At 43.0% G+C, this 20394-nt stretch overlaps 1 protein-coding gene across 1 annotated transcript in view; it reads right to left on the reverse strand.

Moving 5' to 3' along the window:
• Positions 1–20394, reverse strand: part of MED14 (mediator complex subunit 14) — a 1872212-nt gene that overhangs the window by 1838339 nt on the left and 13479 nt on the right. The window lies entirely within an intron of this gene.

Raw genomic sequence — 20394 nt, forward strand, 5'->3', positions numbered from 1 at the left:
TGAATGATATCCAAAACCCATCTGTCTTGGGTAATTAAATCCCAATTTTCTTTGAAAAGAGCCAGCCTTCCTCCCAAAGGTGCTGCCAGGCGAGAATGTACTGGCAGCTGAAAAGGTAGGTCATTGGGTCTGTTTACGAAAGGACTGACCCCTGCCCTCACCAGAAGACTGAGCAGGTGAACTCCTGTTCTAGGCCTAAAAGAACCTTGTGCTCTGCCCCTACCACGTCTAGACCTACCCCTAGACTGGGAATCATAAGCAGGATATGTCCATCCCTTAGTAGGCCAATTTCTACTAAACTTCGGAGGCTGAACCTGCAAAAACTCCTTAACAGTTTGCATAGACTTAGCCTTGTCCTCCATTTTCTTTAAAACTGCTTCCACAGGCGAACCAAACAACACATCAGACTGTAAAGGAGCATCCAAAATCCTTGTTTTAACATGCTCAGCTAAATTCTGATCCCTCCACCAGGCGTGCCTACGAAGAACAGAACCAGTGGCAGCCACCCTCGAGGAGGCCTGCACAGCATCAAAACCACACTGCAAGGAATGTTTACCCACCTGTTCAGACACATGAACTAAATCCTGCAACTCTTTACACTCAATACCTTCTGCCAGAGCATCCACTTTAGACTTCAATTGTGAAAGGAGATAATTCTGATATTTTAACATGTGAAACTGACAATTCAACGCCCTCATGGCTAAAGTGGAAGAAGTATACACTTTCTTTCCCCATCTATCCAAAGCCCTTGCCTCTTTATCAGGAGGAACAGGATTTTTAACAACAGAGGCCTTCACACCTTTAGGCCCCTGAGAGACAGTTTCGGGTCTGCCCTAGGACTCTTAAAAGATACTTATGAGCTTCAGGCACCCTATAGTACCTATCCGGTTTAACTGGGGCAGGAGGCAAAGAATCAGGATTCAGGGAAGCCTCTGCAAAAACATCTTCCACCACATTCAGAACAGGAGGTATAGCTAAAGGCCTATGCTGGGGTAAAAACAAGAATTCCCTAAGCCTCTTCCTGGAATCAGAGAAATCTTGACCTTCCCATTTAAAATGCTCCCTCATGGAATGCAGAGTCTCCGAAAATGAAAAATCCTCAGGAGGCGAAGCTGAAGGAGTAGAATCATCCACATCAGAATCAGAATAAGGAGGATACTCCTGCAAGTCTTCAGCGAAGACTCAGAAGCCTCCGAACATTGCTGAAAACTCTCAAACTCAGGTTCCACCCTAGGCCTCTTATCAGGAGGGGGCATAGAACCTCTAATCATAGTAATCAAATCCTCTGCCATTTTTAGCATATGCTTCTTAGGCAAAGACCCTGAAACACTCAGAGAAACCCCCACTGAAGCTAAACTAGGCCTGCCTCTTAAAGAAGCCTTGGAAACAGAAGGGGAGGCCCTAACCACCTTAGGAAGAGAGGGAAGAACAGCCACCTGTGAAGCCCCTTCAGCCTGGCCTACTTCCTGAGAGGACACATCCTGTAACAGTAAAGTCTCTCCCTGAGACTCCAAAGAAACTCCTGGCAGAACCTCCGGCTCCACTGAGCCTTCTAAAGAACTGACGTCCGGGACTGTCGGTTCTTCCACTCTAGGCTTTGCTGCTTTGTCCTTGCGCTTTTTGGCCGAAGCGGGCGTCGGAGCATCCGACGGCATTTTATAATTACAACGCTTCCTAAAAACTAACCTGGCACAGTCTAACCTTCTCTTAATAGTGCGTTTGTTAAATCTAGCACAAGAGCGGCATCCAACAACGTCGTGCTCAGGCCCTAAACAAGGTATACACAAAGTATGGTAATCCCTATGAGGTATCTGTTTCCCACAAGAAATACAGTTATTCACTTTTTCTGACATCCGGTTAAATACTGAGGCAAGAAAAAAACAAAATATTCCCCAACGGGGTACTTAGCCAACTTTGATTCGGTCTGAAACTCTGACTTCAGAAACTTTCAGAACGCCAACCTGCACTCGCAAAACTGCTTCTGCATCAGACCATGCGGCAAAAAAGACTGAGGATATGACGTCGGTCATGCGCATGAGTACCCTGACGTACTGACGTCAGTCTAATGCGCCCTGACCGACGTCAGCCATATACTTTGGTATTCGGGCCGACTGGACAGCGGACTACCCAATAGTTAGGACTGCAGCAATGTGGAATGAAGAACATCTGGACCAAAACAATGAGTAAAAAGGTCACACAGAAAAAACAAATGTCCACCCCTGGGATCCCTTAATACTTGCTCAAGAATAAAAAATATAAATTTACTTCTAGGACAAATTCTATGGTGTCTACTTAAGGCATTAGTATCTTTCTCATGAGAAAGACTGTACAGGTGTTCCTATACTCATTTTCTAATAGTCCTTTCAGTCTTAGGGGCTTGGGAAGCTAAACTGGAATACAGAGAGCTGTTTTGAAGAACATCTGGATGCTGCAAAACCACCCGGTCTTAATGAAGCAATAAGTATTAAAGGTGTACTAAAAATAAGGGCTGCTGAGTTACGATTATGTTTCAACTAGGCAATTTTTTTTTTAGATTTTAGACATTTTAATAAAAGTAATGGTATACATTCCTTAGGAATTGTATGCAAATGTTTTTTTTTATATTTTACATGGATTACTATGTTTTACAACAATAATGTTGTATTTTTTAACTTCAAAGCAATGTGATGTAGAGAATTGTTAACTGGGGGGGCATGTTGATTGGTTGCTGGTGTTATAAAAATGTTATGAAGTCATTTACTATTGTTCTGATGAAGTTTGGGAGGTTACCCAGACAAAAGCGCTTAACCATGTTATAATTTACAGTACTTTTGGCTTGCAATAAACCTGTCTACTACCAGTTTGTTTCTTTTTGGCAGTGACTTTGTGTCGTTATCTTTTAGCCAGCTCAACTCAAGTTGGCTGACAAATTTGAGTACATGGAAGGTGCTCTTAAGCTTTGGAACTTGGCCAGCTGTTATATGTGTGGTAGGATATAACCCAACAGAGCCAAGGCTAATGCAGCAGTGATCATTCAAACATATCTGAGTGAAATTTACAAAGATTATTTAATGCATGGGCAATGTTACTAGCTTTTAGTTTATCATTACCAACTGCTTTTACTTAAAAACAAGAGGTCTGCAGGTTCAACCATTTCATCATTAGAATACATTTCCCTCCGCATGGTGTAATTAAACATGTGCATTGCAAGCAGTTCAATGAAAAATAAATGAACTTTGAAATTATGGTAAGTGAATAAGATACAAAACTAGCTGGCTGCCCAACAGCCTTCATACTTTAATGCATTTAATACAATAGTAAGTAGTTTAGTTTAAAAGGTAGCCAAGTGCACTTTTTCTTAGAGCTAAAAGTTAATGTTTACTGAAAGCATATACATTGTTTTCACATCTGGGATGGGAAATACAGATTTAAAAAAAAAAAAGCCAGGAATCATTAAAATAAGGAACAAGGTGTCTAGAGTACACTTTTAGTATGGGTAACCTTATTTTTTTTTTCAGAAGATGCCCGTCGGTGAAATTGTTGATTTGAAGCAATTGCTCCCATCTGGAGGATAAATTTCATTTTTTGAAAATGAACACAGTTTTGTCCAACTGCTGCAAGTTAGAAGTGGATGACAGAATTCTGAAAATCTGTTCAGTTTCTTATTTTAAACAAGAAAAATCTATATTAAATTATCATGTATGACATAGGCAATTTTACACACACATATATATATATATATATGAAAACAATATATATATATATATATATATATATATATATATATATATATGAAAACAAACCACAGTGACAATCTCACTTGCAAACATTATACATTACAAATTGTGCCGACAGAACTGTAGCTGCAAACATCACACACCACTTTTAATATATGCAGTCACGGTCACATAGCTCAGCTTTACTACAGATCCCAGTTCCAATTTTATCTTGATTACCATCTTTGATACTTCTAGTAAAGTTGGTTTAGACTTTAATTTACATTTTCTAGTAATGGCTTTTTTTGGCAGTTATCATAATTAGACTCAGCGAGGCCTTAATATGTTTTAGTCAATTCCAATTCTGTATCATGCTCAAAAAAAAAAAAAAAAAAAAAATCTCCCTAGTTACTCCAATTTGCTCACCCAGCATCTCTGACAGAGCAGTCTGCAGGGAATCTTTAAAGTCTGACAACTCATTACACTCCCAGAAAATATACGTTCCCAGTTGCCTCTTTCTTCCCCATCACACGTCTAACATTTGCTGTCTACCGAAGGAAAAATTCTCTGGAGTCTACTTAGGGTATAAAAATACCTATGTAAACACTTCCAAGCAACGACACTAAAATCTTCTAGATTTTGTTACATATATCCCAGCATTGTTTCTTTCTGAATTGCATATCTAGTCTCTCATCCCAAACCTTCCTAACCTCCTCTGACTGATTCTTAAAAGTTATCATGCAATATTGTATATGCTCAAATGATTCCTTTCTTAACAGAAGCTTCTGTTCTAGATTCTACTAAAAACTCTACCAGTGCTGGTCTTTCATTAAGGGCCCCCCCCCATTTCTTTTTGTCTATACTCCGATATCAATCCTTGATAGAGAGGGCAATCTCTAACCTGTGGTCAAAATACGTTTTTGGCATCTTCCCATTCTACTACCTTTCCTCTCTAGTTAATTGTTCCCAATACCTTGATTCTTTTGCCAGTTTTCTCCAATATAGTCCAGCCCAGTCTTGCCTATACCCATTCCTTAAATTCCTCTCTTTTAAACATATATGTGGGAAAGCATCAGTGTCGCATTTTTACTGCATTACTCTGTTCTTATTTTAGTTATTGGCACAAAATCTAAAATAGCTATTGGTGCGCATCAAGGCCTTCAATTAAATGCACATGTTCCTATGAAATGTGAAGTCTATCTAGTCTAGCCCAGAGGTTGTATCTAGGGAATATGTAAATTCACCCCAAACTTCTATTACTGAGTTCATATCTCCATGCTAAATATTTTAATAAATTTCGTTAATAATCTACCCTCTTTTGTTATATTTCCCAAGCCCCCAGACACATATTCACTGTTGCAAATCAAATCCCGGTCTCCACCTAGAAGCAATCTTCCTTGCTGAAAGCAGATTATTTCTCCCAGAAGTTTAAGCTCCATTATAGCAGTTTTTGGTGCAATATAAATATATGCCAATGTAATCCTCCCCCCTTGCCAGTAGCCCCTTAGTACTACAAATCTACCATTATTTGTCTTTATCTTCTATTAGCACTGAAGTAACAGAAGTACTCCTCTCTTCCTTTGCCGCAGGTATTCCACTGAATAACCACCCTGAAAACCTTTCTTTATCAAATTCAGTATTAAGTATTTTTCCAAACATTAATGACATATGCTTTAGAGTCCCCTAAGCGCGGTTTTGCGCAGGTTTGTGCACCGCTGTTTAGCTGCGGTTAAACTATTCCAGGCTCCACAAAGTCTGCACTTCAGTTTTTCCCCTGAAACTTGAAACACTTCAACCCAGCACTAGAAATAAGGCAATTTAAGACCGGCACTTACTAAAACTAGCACTAGCTTACAGCTTGCACTTCAGCCCTATACTCAGGAAGTATAAGGCTCTTTACTCATCCAATCAGCAATACAGTCCCAACCATCTATTCAGGCATGTTCAAGGGATAGCTTCAGGTGTGCTCTCCGGTCCAGCTGGTAAATCTGGGCATCCTGAGGCAATGTTACAATTCCCTCATACACAGACAACCCCCTCCTCCTCCTCCCAACCAACACAAACATATGTGAGAGATGCAGCTACACAGCCAAACTGGAGGCTAAGCTCTCTCAACCCACGAGTGGATCAACCAGTCACAAGGAGAAGGGCAACACTAGCACATTACCAAACTCACATAGACCAGCCATAGCTGTACCAGAAAACAACTCTCAGAAACATGCAAAAACATACTCTGAGGCTCTAAATAAGAACCTGCCTAAACAGAGACCTCCTAAGCATACACCCAAGAAACCCCCACCCCACAACAGAAACCAGGTAACACATACGTCACAACGTCAGTGCGCCAAGCAATAACAGCCCCTAAGGCTAAACACACTAGTAATCGGTGATTCTATCATCAGGCACACAGACGTCCCATTCACTAGACTGAACACAGAGAAGGTTACCGTAAGCTGCCTGTCAGGTGCCAGAATCCGCCACATAACACATGCACTCAGGTCACTCCACAACAAGTACAAATATGACTGTCATTGTACATGCTGGCGTAAATGACCTGAGACGTACCTCCCTGGACTACATGAAAAGAGACATGGAGGAGCTCTCTGACCATGTAGCCCAGGGTGGTATGACCGACTCGGAGTAGCATTCTGCCCTCACCCAAAATGATGCCAGCATACAAAGACAAAATGATCAGTTTCAACAACTGGTTAAACTACTGGTGTCATTCAAAGGGGATCCAGTACTTGTCAGCCTGGGACAACATGATTGACCAGCCACGTTGCTTCGCCAGAGACGGCTTGTACCTATCGCCCCTGGGCTTTCGAATACTGGCCAAGACTCTTGCCGCCCCAATACTGCCTTTTTTAGGCAAGGCTCAAAAGACAAACCCACCTCCATAAACAACAATAATAAACAAAAACGGAGGGTAATGCTGCCCAACGCCAGAAGTCTAAACCTCAAAATGCATGCACTCAAGGCTCTCCTTGGTATGGAAGAAAATCGACGTATGTGCAGTGACAGAAACCTGGTTCAAGGCTCCAGAGAGCACCCCAGCACTACCAGGCTATAACTCCTACCATACCTTTAGGTCCCAAAACCAGGACCGGAACACAAAAGGAGGGGGTGTGTCCATATCCATCAAGAACACCCACATCTCCAGGTTAGTAGCACACCACGCGGAATCAGAGGCCATCCAAGTGCAATTGACAGTGGGTAAATTGACTGTTCAATTTATAGCTTGCTACAGATCTCCCACCTTGTCTCAGGACCCTCACGCAGCATTCCTGAGAACATTAGAAAGTATGAAGATTCTACCAAACACCATGCTACTGGGCGACCAACTATCCAAACATTGACTGGGAAAACTACTCAAGCTCAAAACACCCTAGCCCAATGCTTCCTTGAGTTTATAAAAACTTAAACGCCCTTGAACAGCTGGTCACCACTCCCACAAGAGGTGACAACATACTGGACCTGGTCACCACCAACATGGGGAACCTATGTTCCACACCTGAGGTAAACTCCTCATTGGTAAGATCAGATCACAAACTAATCGCACTGGACATCCACATCCCAACCCCCTCCCAGTCAATGAAATTAAGGTAAAAAACTTCTCTAAAGCCAACTTCACACTCCTCAAGACCGAGGTGGGAAGTTTCAAAGCTCCCAATCAAATGGAAAATGATGAACCATCGGCAGAATCCTTTACAAGTGTATTCTATGAACACCTTCAAGAATACATGGACCGAGCCATCCCAAGTAAAACCAAGACCAACTCCTCCAAAAAGAGTAAGCCAGTCTGGTGGATCCCAGCCATAAATAAACTTTACAACAGAACGAGGAAACTCCTGCAAGATAGAATAAAATCCCAAAATAAGAAGGCATCTCTGATTAACATCAGTAAAAAACTGCGCTCCCTCAATCATCCAAGGCCAACTTCGAAAGAAAAATAGCCAATGACTAAGGATAACCACAAGGCCTTCTTTAACTATGTCAAGAGTCTAGGGGCAAACTCTCAGATATGCTCCGAGCTAGTGCATAATGGCCATAAATACACTGAACCAACTGACATTGCCAACATCCTGGCTGACAAGTTCAGTGCAAACTTCACCCCCCCCCCACCAAAGGGGCTAGCACCCATCCAAGAAGAATGTGGCACTCCAGATATCTCAGACACACAAGTAAAGACAGCCCTTGCAAAGGCCAAAAACACAGCATCAATGGGACCAGATGCTATCCCAGGTTGCGTCTTACACGAGCTTCAAAATGAACCAACCCCCCCCCCCCATCTCAAATCACTATTCAAACTCAGCCTCTCTACAGGCTAAGTACCCAAAGAATGGCGTACAGCAACAGTCGTACCACTCCACAAAGGTGGTGCCACAACTGACCCTGGGAACTATCGCCCTATAAGCTTGACTAGCTTGGTCTGCAAAGCCATGGAACACATTATCATGGAGCTCATTAACATGGACATTGGGAACCTCTAGACACTGGACCCCACCAAGTTCGGCTTTGTTAAAGGCAGATCTTGCCTCCTGAACTTGGTCGACTTCTTCGAAACAGTCACCAAGGCCATAGATGAAGGGAAGGTGGTCCACACAGCATATCTGGACCTCGCTAAGATGTTCGACACCATCCCACACTCAGGAATCATAGACAAACTCACCAGCTTAAATATCAACCCCCATGTCACGAGATGGGTTGCCAATTGGCTCTCAGACAGAACCCACATGGTAAGAGTGCCAGACGCCATGTCTGACTCTAAACCAGTCACAAGCGGAGTCCCACAGGGCTCAGTCCTGGGACCCCTCCTGTTCGGTATATATTTCTCTGAAGTACAGGCAAAGGCAGAGGGATTGTGGCTAACCAAGTTCGCAGATTGACTGTAAATTGGGTGCAATAATTGACTCTCCAGCTGACACAGACATCCTGCAAAAGGGTCTCACAGAGACAAACACCTGGTGTCTAAGTCACGGCCTCAAGCTAAATGCCAAAAAATGCATAGTAATCCCATTTGGGAAAAACAAAGTACCTACAAACTACCACATAGATGGGAATCCACTAAGTACACAAGAAGTAATTAGGGACCTGGGTACCCAAGTAGATAGCATGCCTCCTTTGATAACCACATAGCCAAAATGGTCAGGAAATCTATGTGGCACACCTGATCATAAAGTGTTTCTCACCCAGATCCAAGGAGGTGATTGTGCCCCTTTACTCCTCACTCATTAGGCCCCATAATAGAGTACAATGCCCCATTTGAGATGTACTTCACTAGACACCTGCAACAACTAGAAAGACCACAGAAGTACCTCACTAAGAGGATTAAGGGCCTTAAACAATTACCCTATAAAGCACGACTAAAAAAGCTCCAGCTCTTCTCAGTCGCTTACCGTCTGCTCAGACGTGACCTATGCCTGACCTATAGGGCCATGTCAAACCCTGAACTAATGGACACGCTTCACCTAAAAAAAACGAGATCCCTCAGAACCACCCGTTCTAGCAACTTGAACCTATGTACAACAATAAACAGGACATGCTGGAGGGATAGATTCCTGTCCCAGCGATTCCCCTCACTCTGGAATAGAATCCCAATCCATATTCGAGAGAGCTCCTCTCTGACCCTCTTCAAGAGGGATCTTGATGAGTGGATGGGTAATCGTAAGTTCTACCCTGGGATCACTTCAGGAGCCCTGCTGACAGAGGTTACTAATCTAATGGGGAGGTGAAAGCCATCACTCTGTGGCTAGGCTTATAAATGCCCATGGGCAGATAGCCTAGTACTTACCTATGAACCTATGAAAAGTTTAACAAAGTCCAATATGCCCAGATTTTCTTGTTCTGACCCGTTTCATAAATATAAATTATTACTTTGTAATCCCACACGTCAGTTTCCAAGTTACTAATTTTATTCTCCAAACGTTAATGACAAAGTACGGCATATACTTTAGAGTCCCCCTACAAGCTTAAAGTCAAAGTTCGATATTTCAGCTTCTCTTGTTCTTTTCCTGTTCATCTTAATCTCCAAAAGTCTCTCTCTGCTTCATTTTCAGTGTACTCTCGATTCTTTTAGTCGGCTCCTCTGCTCTTTTTCCCTTTGTCACACATTTTCCATTGAAACACTGGAAAAAGGTTTTACTGGCACAGTCTTTCTGTGTCTTTACCAGAAGAACATGAAGTAGAATCTCCTGTTTCATAACGGGCTTTTTGTTGGACAAACTTTTGTATTTCTTCCTCGGCATGTACTTCATCAGAACATTGAGTGAATCAAAATTTGCATGTTACATTATAGGATCTTTCATCTGGAAAGAGCAGAGCTAGTATTTTTATCAGGCTGCAGAAGGTTACTGTTAACCAAATATTTATTAGGTATTTACTAAGGTTTTCCTGTAGATCATTGCAGTAATTCTGTTTGGTCTTCTGGTTCGTACTGTGACAATGCACAAGGGCCAGTTTTGCAGAAGACAAATTGTTGGGTTTTTTACCCACCTAGATGCCATTTTCATGCATTATTTCTATTGTTCTTTAGATGTTTATTTGCGTTATTAGCCATAGTGCCATTTGAGTATTCTTTCATGAAGGAGATAAAAAGTCTAATAAGGTAAAAAAGGCTTTGTTGAAATGAATTACTGCTTCTACAAGTAGTTTTTTTTAATAATTGTATGATGTTCTGTTTAAGAACAGTTAGATAGAAATCAAAACAAATGAGATGTATTTACACTGAAACTGGAGTCCATTCTCTCACCTGACAACAAACCAGACATCAAACAGGTTGTCAGCACACACTTCACCTCTCACACAAAATAAGGTCACAACACAAACCCACATATGTGGAAATGCTCACTAGAAGCCTCCAAACAGATTAGAGACCCTCAAATGTAAACCACTTATACATACTGCTATGCAAACAATAACCACTACACAAAATAACACATACACCAGTGTCTCAGCAAATAAGCCCACAAGGCAAAACACCTCAAAACCCAATGTCTTAGTCATAGACAACTCCAGTGAGACACACAGATGTCCCCTTCACCATTCTGGACAAAGAGAAGGTCACAGTCAGCTGCCTGTCAGGTGCCAGGATCTGTCAAATCACAAATGCACTCAAGTACTGTTATGATTCAGTCATAGTCCATATTGGGGGTGAACAGCTTCAGACGTACCTCTCTAGACTATATGAAGACAGACACGACTGAACTCTAAGATTGCGTGTCCCAGGTAGGTATGACCCTATGACCCTAGCCCTAAACAGCATTCTACCTTCATCCAGGATGATGCCATAATATAAACAAAAATGAAACAAATGGACTTCAACAACTGGGTTAGCTTCAGGTGTCAATCCAGACGGGATCCAGTATCTGTCAGCCTGGGAAGATACGGTCAACAGACCATGGTGCTTTGCTAGAGGTGGTCTGCATCTGTCTGTCTAGGTTTTCAGATACTGGCAAAGGAGCTTACCTCCGCCATAGTGCCTTTTTAGGCAATGTCAAAACAACAATTCTGATGCAACAAAATCCACTTGAGACAAACTAAAGGTTTTGCTGCTTAATGCCAGGAGAAGGGAAGCTGCACTTGCCAGAAACACTCCTCACCTGGGAAGATGCTGACATCTGTGCGGTCACCAAGACATGGTTCAAGGCCGCTGCAGCACACCTCAATACTGGTCAAACAGTAGGACTCTCTCAAACTACTCCATGTCCAATTAAACTATAGGCAAAGAACTCTACCACATCATTGCTAGCTACAACACCGCCTACCTGGACTTACTGGAATTCACTCACCATACAAGCCCAACACCTTAGTCATGGCAGAGTTTGTCAACACAAATGCTCTGGAACAGAAGGTCTGCACCTCCACAAGGGCCTTAAAATGTCCTAGTCATAGTACTCACCAACAAGGGGGGGGGGGTACTGCACTCTCCCATGTGTGATACCCTCCCTGGTAAGGGCAGACCATAAATCAGTCTTGTTCGAACTAACTATTGGACCAGACACCCTCCACAGGTGCAAAAAAAATTTTCAAAAGCAAACTACCGCCTACTAAATGATGGTACAAGATGTTTTATACCCCCACAATCACAGAAAACAATGACTCCTATGTAGAGGTGTATGCAAATACCCTGCATGAACACAAACTGTGCAGACTCGGCTGTACCTGACCGGATCAGAACTGGGTCCTCCAGAAAAAGCCACCCTGGTGGACCTCAAGTATAAACAAGCTATATAACAAGAAGAAACTGATGGCCAAGAACAAGAAGGCATGGACTCAACCAGATGAAGAAATCCCTCCACAGCTTGAACAAGCAAATCAGAAATCTTGTAAAGTCCTCTAGAGCAAACTACGAAGCTAAAATAGCATCCCAGGTCAATGATAATCATAATAGGTTCATAGTACTAGGCTATCTGCCCGAGGGAATCTATAAGCCTAGCCAGAATGTGTCGGCTTTCACCACCCCCTTAGATTAGTTCCCTGTGCCCCTGTCCAGCAGAGCCATTAGTTCCCTGTGCTTCTGTGAAGCAGAGCCACTGCAGTGATCCCCGGAGTAAATTTTCTGTTTCCCATCCACTCGTCAAGGTTTCTTTTGAAGAGTGTTCATGAGAGGCTCTGCTTAATGTAGAGCATGGGGAGGATCTGGGACAGGAATCTATCCCTCCAGCATGTCCTATTTATCGTTGTGGTGAGGTTTAGATCCCTAGAGCATGTGGCTCTCAGGGATTTGGGTTTTTTTTTAGGTGGAGCATGTCCATCAATTCTGGGTTGGACATGGCCTTTTATGTCAGGCAGAGATCACTTCTGAGTAAGCGGTATGCAACCGAGTACAGTTGGAGTTTCTTCAGTCGGGTTGCATAGGGCATCTGTTTGAGGCCTGTAATCCTCTTGGTGAGGTACTTCCGTGGTCTTTCCAGCTGTTGCAGATGTCTTGTAAAGGTACATCCCAAATGGGGTGTTGTACTCTATGATGGGTCTGATGAATAGAGGGGCACAATAACCTCTTTTACTCTAGATGCAAACACCTTTGTGATTAGGTGGGCCACATAGGAAGATTTTCTAACCACCTTGGCAATACGATTATCAAAGGAAAGATTATTATCTACTTGGGTCCCCAGATCCCTTATTACATTTTCTGTATTTAGGGAACTACCACATATGTGGTAGTTCGCGTGTACTTTGTTTTTTCCAAAGGGGATGACTATGCACTTTTTGGCATTTAGTTTGAGGCCATGATTTTGACACCAGGTATCCGTCTCAGCGAGACCCTTCTGGAGGATGTCTGTATCAGCCAGAGAGTCAATTATGGCCCCCAGTTTGCAGTTGTCTGCGAACTTGGTCAGCCATAGTCCTCCTGTGCTTGCCTGTACCTCTGAGAAGTATATACCGAACAGGAGGGGACCCAGGACTGAGCTCTGGGGACGCCACTTGTAACTGATTTAGAGTCAGACCTAGAGCCTGCAACTCTCACCGTGTGGGTTCTATCCGTGAGCCAATTGGCAACCCATCTCGTGACGTAGGGGTTTATGTTCAGGTTGGTGAACTTGTCTATAATACCAGAATGGGGAATGGTGTTGAAAGCCTTTGCGAGGTCTAGGTAGGCTGTGTGGACCTCCTTTTCCTAATCTAAAGCCTTGGTAACTGTCTCAAAGAAGTCCACCAGGTTTAGGAGCCATGATCTGCCCTTAACTATGTCAAACTGGGTAGGGTCCAATGTTTGGAGGTTCCTAATGTCTCTGTTAATGGAGTTCCATGATGATGCACTCCATAGCCTTGCAGACCAGGCTAGTCAGGTTTATAGGGCGATAGTTCCCGGGGTCCGTTGTGGCTCCACCTTTGAGGAGCGGGATAACTGTTGCTGTGTGCCACTCTATGGGTACATAGCCTGTAGGGAGGCAGAGTTTGAACAGTGTTTTTAGGTGAGGGGTAGGTTAATTTTGGAGCTCGTGTAAGACACAGCCTGGGACACTGTCCGGTCCCATTGAAGCTGTGTTTTTGGCTTTGGATAGGGCTGTTTTAACCTGTGTGTCAGTGACTGCCGGGGCTCTACATTCTTCTTGTATGGTTATGGGCCCTTTAGGGGGTGAGAGGAGGGTGATGTTTGCACTAAATCTGTCTGCCAGAATGTTGGCAATATCAGTCGGTTCAGTGTATTTTGTGCCATTCTGCACTAACTCAGAGCAGATCTGGAGAGTTTCCACTTAGATTCTTGACATAGTTAAAGAACGCTTTGTGGGTATCTTTGGAGTCCTTGGCAATTTTTCTTTTGAAGCTAGCCTTGGATGATTTTATGAGGTATCGTAGTTTCTTACTGATAAGGGATGTTTATACTTCTTGGGATTTTACTCTTTTCTGTACTAGTTTCCTCCTCCTACTGTATAGCTTGTTTATGGCAGGGGTCCACCAGACTGGTTTCCTTTTCTTAGAGGAGTGAGCCTTGGTTTTGCTTGGGATAGCACGATCCATGTATTCTTGAAGGTGCTACCAGGAGTGCCTTTGTAAGGGATTCAGCAGCTTGGACAGCACTGTCCTTTAGCATGGGGGTTGTGAACCTTTCCACCTCGGTCTTAAGTAACATGAAGTTTGCTTTTGAAAAGTTTTTCACAGTGGTTTCCTTGATTGGGGGTGGGGGCGGAATGTGGATATCCAGAGTGATTAGTCTATGGTCTGATCTAACCAGTGAGGGGTTGGCCTCTGGTGTGGAACACCGGTCGCCCATGTTGGTGATGACCAGGTCCAATATGTTGTCACCTCTGGTGGGGGTGTTGACCAGTTGGATCCAGGGCATTCGAATTTATAAATTCTAGGAAGTGTTGGGCAAGGGAGTTAGTACTTGAGTAGTTCTCCCAGTTAATGTTTGGATAATTGAAATCACTCAATATTAGGGCGTTTGGTAGGGCCTTCATATTTTCCAGTGACTCCAGAGACGTTAAATGGGGGTCCTGGGTCATGGTGGGTGATCTGTAGCAAGCTACAATTTGAATTGTAGCTTTACCTGTTGTTAGTTACACATGGATGATCTCGGAGGCATCGTGCTGTGCCACTAACCTGGAGCTGTGGGTATCCTTGATGAATATGGATACACATCCACCTTTTGTGTTTCGGTCCGGGTTCTGTGGCCAAAACGTATGGTATGAGTTATAGCCTGATAGTGCTGGGGAGCTCTCTGGAGCCTTAAACCAGGTTTCTGTTACTGCACAGATATCGATGTTCTCCATACTGAGGAGTGCCTCGAGTGCATGCATTTTGAGGTTTAGGCTTCTGGCGTTGAGTAGCATTACCCTCAGTTTTTGGTTACTTGTGCTATTTACGGTGGTGGGTTTGTCTTTTGAGCCCTTCCCTAAAAAGGGCAGCAAAAGTCTTGGCCAGTATTCGAAAGCCTAAGGGTGACAGGTGCAAGCCATCTCTTGTGAAGCAACGTGGCTTGTCGAGCATGTCATCCCAGGTGGACAGATACTGGATCCCCTTTGAATGACACCAGAAACTTAGCCAACTGTTGAAATTGATCATTTTTCTTTATACTGTGGCATCATTCTTGGTGAGGGCAGGATGCTACTTAGGGTCAGGGTCATACCGGCCTTTGGTAGGTGATAAGAGAGCTCTTCCATGTCTCTTTTCATGTAGTCCAGGTTGGTACGTCTCAGGTCATTCACACCAACATGGACAATGACAGAGTTGTACTTGTTCTGGAGTGCTTGTGTTATGTGGCGGATTCTGGCACCTGACAAGGCAGCTAACTGTAACCTTCTCCTTGTCCAGCCTAGTTAGTGGGACATCAGTGTGCCTGACTATAGAGTCGTCTATTACTAGTGTGTTGGGTATGTTATTTTGCCTTAAGGGCTGTGACTGCATGGCACACCAATTATGTGAAGTGTGTGTTTCATGGTTTGTGATGGGGTGTGGAGGTTGCTTGGATGTCTGCTTTGGAGGTCTCTGTTGCTTTGACAGATTTTTATTTGGAGCCTCCGAGTATGTTTTCGTGTATTTGTGTGTGTTATTTGCCAGTGTTGGTTTAGTAGGTCTATGTGAGACTGATGGTGTGTTGCAAGTATTTCTCTTCTCCTCTTGACTATCAGTTCCAGTCTTGGGTTGAGAGAGCTTTGCCTCCAGTTTGGCTGTATAATTGCATCTCTCGCATATATTACTTTTTGGTGGTAGGAGGAGAGGGTTGTCTGTGTACATGAGGCAGTTGCAATATTGCCTCAAAATGCCCAGACTCACCAGTTGGACTGGAGGAGTACACCTGAAACTGCCCATTGGACATGCCTGAATAGGTAAAGTGAGCCATTTTACTGATTGGCTGGTAGGGACGAATAGAGAGCCTTGTCCTTCTGGACAGTATAGGGGGGTCTAGTGCTAGGGTTAATTAGTGCTTGCTACGAGTTTTGAGCAAGTGCTGGGCTGTGAAATGAATGGTTTGAGTGCTTAATTTTAAAGTTGGTCTAGTTCCAAGGGAAAAATTGAAGAGTAGACTTCATGGAGCCGGAAATAGTTTAACCCTAACTAACTGGTGCTGCCCGGCGTGCAAAACTGCGCAAATGCAGTTTTTATAGCAGGGAAAAGAAAGATAGAAATTAGCCCAAAATGGCCAATAAACTACTAACGTCTGGCTGAAACCACTCCTCCAGGGACAGATAGGCTGCTCAAAGCTCCCCTCTCTCAAGTAAACAGAGAAACTTCCTTCTATCCAAGTAAGGTATAGGCAACACAGAAACTTGTAACAGCCCTGAATTCAGCAATAACCCAAAAACTGGACTATACTAGTTCAGAAAGGTGGGAAACTAGTTTTTTTTTTTGTTTTTTTTTCAGAAAATAAAGCAGAAAAGGCTATCGCACTTTAGTGTGTAGCCTACAACAGTTAAACAGATTTAAACACAAAAATGACTTAGTTCAAGTGCAGGCAGCAAATAAGTACAACATGTAGCAGAAACAAGCTTTTTAAAATCACAAATGCAAAAAAAAACAAAAAAAACGTTTTAGGCAGAATTAGTTAAAGACAGCAAGAAAATGCAGAAAAATTATACTTAAATCACTCCAAAGTCTCTCTTTTGTCTCTCTGCTGCTGTAGAACTCTGCAGAACACCTGGTAGGCACTTCCTGAGCTGAATACAAGCGCAAAAAAATGTGCAAATGCGGTTTTTACAGTGTCTGCAATAAACAAAATAAGAACATCAAAGGGAAAAAAGCTAATTAGAATTTAGTAGTAAGTTTTTGATAAGATTAGAAGCAAGACAAGTGAGAGTTCTAGGAGCAGAATGGTGTCTAGTCAGGGTTAGAGCAGGGGCAGAGCCAGAGAGTTAGAAGGTGAGTTTTGAGTTGGGATTTGAAGCTGGGAAGAGTGGAGAGAGCAGTGAGGTTGGAAGGAAGGGAGTTCCAGGCTTTTCCAATTGTGTTGGAGAACAAGGACTCGCCTGCTAAGTTGTTGGATTTACAGGTAGATATTACAAGTTTGTTAGAGGAACGCAGACTTTTGAGATTACAATAAGGGCTAATGAGAGTCGTGAGTATAGGGGTGCTGGTAGGTTTGTAGAGGATTTTATGGGCTAAAGAGAGCAGGTGAAATAAGATGAGATTTTGTAGTTCTAGCCATCCCAGTTTTTTTAAGTTTTGGCAGTGGTGAGTTCTAAAGGTAGAGCCAGTGGCAAATCTGGCAATACTCTTGTAGGCAACAGTTAGTTTGGAGAGGTTAGTTTTGGACAGATTTGTATAGATGGAGGCGGCGTACAGTAGGGTAGAGATCAAATGGGTACGTGCTATGGAAGTTCTGGCAAGTGGTGTAAGAAATGGTTTAATTTTAAACAAGGAGCCTAGTTTTCTGTTGACTAGTTTTATTGTGTTAATGTGCGAGTCAAAGCATAGGTTGTTGTCTATCTCTACTCAGAGGAGCTTGGTGGAGGGGTCAGGAGATATGTAGGTGCCATTATTAGAGAAGACAGAGAAATTGAGTGGAGAAGATTTTCGGGTGGGGGAGAAAAGTAATAATTTGGTTTACTTGGGGTTTAAGATTAGACATCGGTTCAAGAACCATTTTTCAACATTTTGGAAAGTCTGTTGGGTAATAGAGTGTAATTCAGAGGGGGATGTGGCAGAACAAATCAAAGTAGAATCATCAGCGTATTGTATACATGTAGCAGAGGACAGACTGGTATGTAGGTCATTGATGAAGATTGAGAACAGAAGGGGGCCCAGTATTGATCCTTGGGGGACTCCTAGGGTAATAGGTAGTAGGTTGGATAAGCTGTTTTACCAGCACACTGCCTGTTGTCTGTTAAGAAGATATGATTTGAACCATTTTATTGCACTAGAGTCAAGAGCAAAAGTTTTAAGTAAGTTTAATAGTATCTGGTGGTTGACCATATCAAAAGCTTTGGATAGGTCAATAAAGAGAGCAGAGGTTAATATGTTATTGTTCCGGTTTTTGTTGATACAGTCAGTAAAAGAAAGAAGGGCTGAGGTGGTGCGGTGGTAAGGCCTGAAGCCATGTTGACAGTCGGCTAGTAGGTTGTGGTTTAATAGGTGCTTAAGTTGTTTTTGGATGCATTTCTCCATGATTTAAGCTAAAAGAGAGTAAGGCTATGGGACGGTAGTTTGAGAGTTCTGTAGAGATCCCTCCTTTATGCAGGGGAATGACATGTGAAATTTTCCAAAGTGAAGGAATGCAGCCTTCTACAATGGTTCTGTTAATCAGGATGGAAATAGGATAGGCTAATGGATTGGCTGCAATTTTTAGATATTGAGCTGGTAAAAGGTCAGCAGAAGGTGAGGAGGTTTTAAGTTTGTGGAGGAGATAATGAATAAGTGAAGTGGGTACAGGTTGCAGTTGAAAGGTGGGAATGGAAGTGTTAGTAGAGGGGGACTGAGAGGAGATATTAGGGGCTAGTTGGTTAGCTACAGACTGGACAGTTTCAGTGAAGGTATTGAAGGCATCAGCAGTTTGTTTTGAGTTGGTTTGGAGGTGCCTAGGGGGTGTGGGGTGTCACTGTGGTCAGGCTTTAGGAGAGAGTTTATGCCTGCCCAGAACTTTTGCGGATTATGTTGGTTGGTTTGCTGTAAATGGCAGTAATAGTTTATTTTATCCAGTAGTACAGCTTTTTAGTGGAGTTTCTTATTTGTCTAAAGTTAAGATGGTCAGAGGGATCTTTTGTGCTACGAAATTTGGTCCCGAGTTTAGTTTTCAAGCCTGTTTGGAATCTATTTCTCGGAAGTCCATGCTAAAGTAGATGGCCTTTAGCTTACCAAGTTCACAGATGATTGCAAATTGGGTGCAATCATTTAGTCCTCCAACAATGTTAACATATTACAGGAGGGGCTAACACAGATAAATGATTGCAGCCAAAGCCACGGTCTACAATTACACACAAAAAGTGCATTATTATCCCCTTTGGCAAAGTGGAATTCCCTGCTAATTACAATATTGACAGCACCTCTCAAGTTCAAACCCAGTGGTGCAAGATCTGGGAACACAAGTTGATAGCAATCTGAACTTTGAGCACCAAGTTTCCACAGCAGTAAAGAAAGCTTTCTACATTCTGCATCTCATAAGCAAGGGCATCGCATCCAGGTCTAAGGAGGTTATAGCTCCACTCTACTCAATCCTCATCAGACCACTGACAGAGTACAATGCTCCTCTTGGATGCATCTCACCAGAAACCTGTACAGCTGGAGTGAGCACAGAGGTTTCTCCCCAAGAAAAAACAGGGCCTCCAAACCATGACCTACATGGATAGACTGAAAGTCCCGTCACTGTACTCTCAGTCTATCCATGTAGGTCATGGTTTGGAGGCCCTGTTTTTTCTTGTCCCGTCACTGTACTCTGTATCTTATAGGCTGCTGAGAGGTGACTTGTGCCTGGCCTATAGGGCAGTCTCCGCCCCTGCCCTAATGGAAATGCTGAACATCTGCAAGTCAAATGGCACAAAAGTCCCTTGCTCTAGGGATTTTAACCTAGCCTGTGCATAAACAGAACATCCTTGTCAGCCAGATACATCTCCCAGAGATTGCCACTCCTCTGGAAAAAACTTCCAGTTCACGTGAAGCAGAGCTCCTCACTGACCCTTTTCAAAGCACAACCTAGACAAATGGATGGGAGATTGCAAATTCACCCCAGGTGATGGCACCGATGTCCCTCGTGGACAGTGGTAATTGGTGTTGATCACAGACTCGCTCTGCAAATTACATCCATCTACCCAAGGAAAACTGGGGCAACTCAGGATTGACATGGCTAGGCACGCTAGGGCTCTAGTGTCACTAGTCTAGTAACTCCTATGAACCTATAAGACTTTCATGGAACTCTGTCCACACTAGCATTCAAAACATATCGTCCAAAGCCTCCTTTAAAGACCTCATCAGGCAACATCTCAAGCAAAGTTGGCAGTGCCATGATTGCTCCCCAGGCTAGTGAAAGCGGATAAAAGGTACACATACTAAACCTAGAGTACTTGATAATAGTTGTCAATCTTACTCTCAAACACTGGCTAATCTACAATATATGTACTGTACCTGTGTACTATGTATGTATTCCACCTATGTTCCAAATTTCAGCTGTACACCACAAATCTATGAATTACCTTTATTTTTAAATTAATACTTTTTTGTTTGTTCTCTCCACTGTAACTGTCGATGTGCTGCATACCACTGTAAAAACATATATTTTGTAATTTGCGTGTATACTGAGCATGTCTAAATAACTAAATGTATCTGTAAT

This window comes from Protopterus annectens, chromosome 5.part0, assembly GCF_019279795.1.
Source record: "Protopterus annectens isolate FY-2018-M chromosome 5.part0, PAN1.0, whole genome shotgun sequence".
Lineage (NCBI taxonomy): Eukaryota > Metazoa > Chordata > Ceratodontiformes > Protopteridae > Protopterus > Protopterus annectens.